Here is a 7,368-nt window from a genome sequence, read left to right as displayed (position 1 = left end):
GCAGCGGAACCTGTGTTTTTGGTTATATTAGGGCTGTATTCCTTTGCCAGGCTCCGGGGATGAATCTGCTTCCCAGCTCATTCAGGTTGTGGCCAGAATTCAGTTCTTTGTAATTGTAGGACTGCAGTCCCTGTTGCCTTGCTGGTTGTTAACCTGGGGTTGTCCTCAGCTTCTAGAAAACAACCATATTCCTTAGTTCTTCACTCACTTCCTACATTTTCAAAACCAGAGATGATGGGTTGAGTTATTTCCACTCTTGGGTTCTCTCTATCATCCTCTTCTGCCTCATCTCTTTTGTTGTCTTCTGCCATGTCTCTGACTTTTTTGTCTTCCTCTTCTTCTTCTTCTTCTTTTAATTGCAGCTTTACTGAGATAAAATTCACATACTGTATATTTCACCAGTTTAGAGTGAGACTTGCTAATACTGGTACTTCTTTTTTTATGTTTGCATTTTATTTATTTTGTTTTTAAAATTTTATTTATTTATTTTTGCATTACAATTTAGTCCCCTTATACCCGACTCCCCTGCACAATCATCACACTGTTGTCCATGTCCATGAGTCCTTTTTCTTTTTTTGCTGGATCCCTCTACTCCCAAACCTCTCACTCCCCTGCCCTTAGCTGTCATCCTGCTCTCTATTTATGAGCCTGTCTCTGTTTTGCTTACACATAAGTATAAATTTAAAATGGATTAAAGACTTAAATATTAGACCACAAACCATAAATTTCCCAGAATAAAGGTGCATTATTTACAATAGCCAAGATTTGGAAGCAAGCCAAGTGTCCGTCAGTAAATGAGTGGATAAAAATGCTGTGGTACATTTATACAATGGAATACTAGTCAGCAGTAAAAAAGGAGGAAGTCTTACCCTTTGCAAGAGCATGGATGGACCTGGAAAGCATTATGCTGAGGGAGATAAGTCAGTCAGAGAAGGGAAGGACCATATGATTTCACTCATAGGTGAAATCAAATGGCCAAAATGAACTAACATGTAAAATAGAGACAGACTCAGAAAGCAGGTTGACAGCTGTTGGGACATGGTAGTTGGATGAGGGGTGGAGGGATTGAGCAAAAAAGGAAAAAAGAGAAAGGACTCATCGATATGGACAACAGTGTAGTGATTGCTAGGGAGGAGGTTGTAGAAAGAGGAAGAAGGGGGTGAAGGGGGTATAAATGGTCATAGAAATGGACTTGACTTTGGGTGGTGAACACAAAGTACAATACACAGCTGATACATTGTAGGATTGTGCACCTGAAACTTGTATGATTTTGTTAACCAGTGTCACCTCAATAAATTCAATAAGTGTAAACCATTTAAAAAATAAAAATAAGGAAAACACCAGTGTGCGCTGACAAAAACCAATAGAAAATTTTGCCGGATGGCAGGATCTGAAAGCAGGCCAGCTGGATCCCATCAGGGAGATGCTCGGAAGATAACCGAGAAGTGTCCTTACAGAAGGTGCAGCGTGATCGTGATTGATCTTGAGGCGTGCTCAATAGAGGAAGGGCAGAATGGGCTTTCAGGCTACTTGTGAGATAATCAAAATTCAGGTAAAGGGTGGTTGAGTAATTACAGAGACATTATATGAGGGTGATACAGGCAAAAGGGAAGTCAGGAAACTGATAGCGGGAGAGGGCCAAGAGCAGGAATCTGCAAGTCGGGGGATGTCCGAGACAAAAGAAAGAACAGCTTGATTTCAAAGGAGGAGAAATAAGAAAAAGAAAACAGGACTAGAAAAGAGTAGAAGTTTAGTCCCCTTTTCCTCCATAGTATGATTGATGTTGGACAAGCCAGTTATGTGTATTTCAGGCTGCTTTTCCTACTGTCCATGCAGAATTGCTCCACATCTTGTGTCTCTGTTTCCCTTGTCTCCGTGTCCCACAGATGATCACATTGCAGGTTCACATACCCTCTGCCCACCCCCTGCTGCCCTGCCCCACCCCACCACCTCTCTCCCAGGAAAGTCTGTCTCTGCTCCCTCCTGAGCTGCTCAGGGCCATGGGAACTAGGAGTCTGATTGCCTCTGACTTGGGCAGTTTGCCAAAGTGCTTGCGGGAAGGGGGCCTCATCTGTGACAATTCCCAGGGTGTGCTAGGAGGGGGCTGCTCCTGATTACAGTTTCCTTGAGCTTCTGTCCTTGGTCTCCACCTGTAATTCAAGCTCAAGGCTATAAAGTGGAGAAATATAGAGAAAAAAAATCTGTTTCTGGATTTGAGGAATTTACAACTTTTCTAGAGACTCCTTACTCAAAAGAAATAAATATTTGGTGGTTTGATGGAGCATGCATTTCTAAATGTTCATGATCTAGGATTTGGAGCGGGGAAAGATCATGGATGTTTTTCTCTAGCAGCTGGCTCTTTTCCTGATGCTTTTGGATCCTTTATTTCCATGGGCACATACTGAGACGTGAGAACAGGAGAGGCTGTGGCACTGACTGACTCTTTGTCCTTCCAGGTCTCCATCCAGGTTTCATTACCATGTTTTGTACCCAAGGGGGGGCTTGTTTATATCTATGTTGACATGCAGAAAAATAGCACCCTTGCCCATACATTTGCCCATGCACACACACATGATGTTTGTATATGAAAAAGACAAGTTGTGGATCAAAGCATTAGGTGTTTGATATCTAACATTTATTCACTTTTTAAGCTATTCCTGCCATGACAAGAATGACTCATGATATGTGGTTACTTATTGAAATAAGTCAGGCCTCAGAGGTCTAGATTGTTAAGTAAAATACTATAAAGAGGAAGATCAGCAAATTATGTTTATATAAAACAAAAATGATGCTGAAGCAAAACTCCTCAGCTTCAAATGAATTCAACTCCAACACTCAGTGGCTATTTGATCTTAAGTTACTCATCCTCTCTGATCTTCAGTTCCTTCATCTGTTATATATGCTCTGTAACAGCAGCTACATTATTGGATTGCTAATATATGAGGATCAAACAAGTTACTATATGGAAATGATTTAGGATGGTACTTCACACACAGGACATGATAAAAGTGTGTGCTAAATAAAGTTTTCCTGTGAAGTATAAAAGGTTGTTATAGTAGGTTTCTTATATTATTCCTGCAGAGCACAGGCGCACCGTGGACAGGCCTCGGCCCATCTCGTACTTCTTTAGCTCCTATTCTCCCCAGTCTTAACTTTTGCACACAGGCTCTTATTCACATGAATGCCGAAGATTCAATCAAGAAGATGATAATCTCTCTATAAAAATCTAAGATACCCAGCACAAGGGCAGAAAGTAGTGAATTGGTCCTGGAGGGTGGACAGCGGCATCACGTGCCAGCCATAGCCTTAAAACGTCCAAGGTCTTGCTGGAGGCATGTTAAGAAATGACCCCACCTGGGGACACATTAATGCTAGAAGTCCAGGATGCTCCTTTCTATCTATCAAAACCCTTCCAGCGCTCATATGATGGGAAAGGCCTGAAATGAGCTCCTGTGAACCTCGTGAAGGGAGGTCAGAGGACAGAACTGTGAGGTTCCTGTGGGCAAGGAGATAAATATTGAAGGGCTGGAGACTAAGGCGTCTCTAAAAAGTGCACCGCTCTGGACATAGCAAAAGTCCTTGGTTTTATTACCTTGCCTGTGGAATTCGGCCAGCCATCCATGTAAGCAACAAGAATGACTGTCCATATAGAGTTATCTGGGGGCAATTAGATGTTGATGGGAAAACTACCAGCTGTTGTTTGTTTTATCTATTTTTTGTATTTTCTCCACTGCCATTCTGTCCCTTTATACCCTTCTCCCCACAGCATCACCACACTGGTGTCCATGTGCCCTTTTTGCTTTTTGCTTAAACCCTTTACCCCCCTCACCTCTCTCCTCAACAAACTGTCATCTGCTCTCCATCTTTGAGCCTGTCTCTGTTTTGCCTGTTAGTTCAGTTTGTTCATTAGATTCTGCATATGAGTGAAATCATATGGTATTTGTCGTTCTAACTGGCTTTTCTCACTTAGCATAATGTTCTCCAGGTCCATCCATACTGTTGCAAAGAATAAAATTTTCTTCTGTTTATGGACAGTAAAGTTCTATTCTGTAAATGTCCCATAGTTTTTACATCTCCTCATCTACTGATGGATATGTGGGCTGCTTCTACACCTTGGCAAGTGTAACTAATGCTGTGCTGTAATGAACATAAGGGTGCTTACGTTTTCACGAATCAGTGTTTTGGGTTCCTTCGGATATATTCCCAGAAGTGAGATTGCTGGGTCAAAAGGCAGATCCATTTTTAATTTTTTGAGGTATCTGCATACTGCTTTCCACAGTGGATGCATCAGTCTGCATTCCCACTAACAGTGCAAAAGTGTTCCCCTTTCTTCACATCCTAACCAGCACTTCTTGTTTGTTGATTTATTGGTGATGGCCATTCTGACAGGTGTGAGGTGGTATCTCGTTGTGGTTTTAATTTGCATTTCTCTGGTAATTAGTGATATTGAGCATCATTTCAATAAATATTGGAGGAGAAGGGTCTACTCAGGTCCTTTGCCAATTTTATAATTGGATTGTTTGCTTTTTAGTGTTAAGTTTTATGAGTACTTTATAAATTTTGGATATTAACCTCTTATCACATGTATCAGGTATACTTTTATAAGTTTTTTTGTTTAGTGCTAGTTTATTCAGGAAACACCTATTTCTCAGTTCTAAATGGAAAAAATTATCAAAATCAGTGTCCTTTGGAATTACATCAACTTCTTATTTGTCTAAGATAAGTTCCAGCCCTTTCTGTTTTCTGTTCTAAAAATCCTCCTGGTTATCCTCCTTCAGTACTTTTACCACATAATAATTAAGTAATTAATTGTATTATTATTTGATTAATTTATTTTTTATCTTCTATATACCACATGTCAGCAAATTATAATCAGTGGGCCAAATCTGGTCCATTGTCTGTTTTTACATGGCCCATGAGATAAGAATGATTTTACTTCATTTTTAAATGGTTAGAAAACAATCGAAAGAATATTTTGTGACACATAAAAGAACATGAAATTTAAACTTCAGTGTCCATAATTAACGTTTGACTAGAACACAGACATATACATTTATTTACATATGGTTACTTTCATGGTACAAGTCAGAGTTGAGTACTTATAACCAAGATGGTAATGTCTACAGGGCCTGAACTATTTACTCTGCAACCCTGTACAGAGGAAGTTTGCTGACCCTTGTCCTACACAGACAAGATGAAGACCATGTTTGTCATTATTAGCACTGTATTTGGATTTCAGAGATGTTAAAATGTGGCTTATTACATATCTTAAAATTAACAAAATATGGTACACTTTCACCAGTAAAGGACTAGATGCATCATTTTAAAATACTTATAGGAATAAATACTGCACCTCAGTTAAAAATCAATAAAAAGGAGAATTTATCTCAAATAAATAGATATTTAAAACCTAAGGTGAAATGAACAAAATAATTCCAGAATGTCACATAAAATATGATACACTTATGTAAATCTAGAAAGATGAAATAATACTATATATGATTGATTGATATATCTATATATAATAAATGATTAAAAACTTAAATTGGAAGAATGACTAGAAAATTCATAATGGAAAAGTAGTAAGAGAAATAGGACTGAGGATATATTTATTGATTTGGTAGAGAGAGGGAGAAAGAGAGTGAAACATCAATGTGAGAGAGACACATTGATCAGTTGCCTCCTGTATGTGCCCTGACCGGGTATCAAACCCACAACCTAGGTATGTGCCCTGACTAGGAATCGAACCTGCAACCTTACGGTGTACAGGACTCCACTCCAACCAGCTGAGCCTCCCAGCTAGGACATAGTATTTCTTCATTACCTTTTGCTTCTTTATTTCTTAAAACATGAAAGTATAAAGACAGATGGCAAAATATGTCTTTATGACTCATAAAGTCTTATTTTCTACAAGGTGAGTATGGATGTTTATTAAATGATTTTTGTATCACAAAAATAATTTACCATAAAAAGAAAAGCAACACAGCTATGCAGATATTTATTTTTATTTGTTGCCAAAAGAAATGTGAGTGGTGGAAATGTAGTTCAGATCTGCAGAGTTATCACCAACAAATAAATATAATTGATGGTAATCAGTTGGATTATGACTACTTACCAGGTAATTGCTGAATTAAGATCAGCTTATCCTATAAGAAAAATAAATAACATCCAAAACCTTTTATAGAATACACAATAGATATATTAGAAGAACCAACATGATATGCAACAGGGAACTGTTCCAAGACCAATGTGAGACATCGAAATCAATTAAAACTGACAGTTTCTTGATGAAAACTTTATTGCCCCCCAATAACTACACATGTCACAAGTTAGTCACTGTTCATTACTTACACATGGCTAACCAAACTCCAGCAGCTATGCGATTAGCTTCCCAAAGCTTTCATAACTTACCTTACTGGTTTTACAGACTTTGAGGGTTGGCCTTTTTTCACAAAGTATAGTGATCTTCATTTTATCATCCCCTTCCCATTTCTTCTGAGCCCAAAGGACTATAGTACCATCCTGGATATTGGTAATATATCCCAAAGGGATGTGCTTTAGTGGTAAATCTCCAGTAAATGATATTTCAAGGCTTTTTTTTGACATGGTCTCTGCTGAGTCACCTTCCAGGACCCTTCACATGTTGCCAACCTTGGAGAAAGTATTCTGGGTTCCTGGAAAGGATCATTTCCCCATTGCACTAATGCTAGGAATAAGCATACTGAGTCTTATCTGCAAATACTAATATTGTTGGACTTAGAATATGATGTGGGTTAAAAAGTGCAAGTTGAACATCTTATATTTTGGCAAAGAGAACGTCTTAAAACTTAGCCTTGGTTACTCCGAGAGTAAACATTCCTCTTTTACCACAGAGAAGCAGACTGTAAATAATCTAAAAGCAACTTTTTAAATATATTATTTGAAAAAAATAAATATAGTATTTGCACAAATCTCAGTGTGTGGTTCATAAGGATTGCTAGGAAAAACAACTACGAATAACACAAAATCAACTAAACTTTAGTAAGTTTAGTGAGCTGTCATATGCAACAAAAGTCTTATATTGTGGTTGGGCATATTGTAATCTTAAGGTTTATGATAAATATCACATTATTTGAAGTAAAGACAAAAGAAAACTGAGTTTTAATAGTTCCTCATGGGAGGATCTGTGCTTGACTATCTTCTACCTAGTAATGAAGAAGATTTGGGAGAACAGTAAACCAGGTGCAGCTTGAAAAGTAAGGGATTACAAAGAACCACCTTTAATTCTCCCTCTTCCAGATAAGTCAAGGATTCAGAGGTTTTCCACACTCGAAAGTGTTTAACCTCTGTTATCAAAGGCAGAGTCTGATCTTGATTATAGAATATTGA

The sequence above is a fragment of the Pteronotus mesoamericanus genome, unplaced genomic scaffold, assembly GCF_021234165.1.
Source record: "Pteronotus mesoamericanus isolate MK-2021 breed Mesoamerican mustached bat unplaced genomic scaffold, CSHL_Meso_final contig_44, whole genome shotgun sequence".
In the NCBI taxonomy this organism is placed as follows: domain Eukaryota; kingdom Metazoa; phylum Chordata; class Mammalia; order Chiroptera; family Mormoopidae; genus Pteronotus; species Pteronotus mesoamericanus.
Note: the sequence above shows the minus strand (reverse complement) of the source record.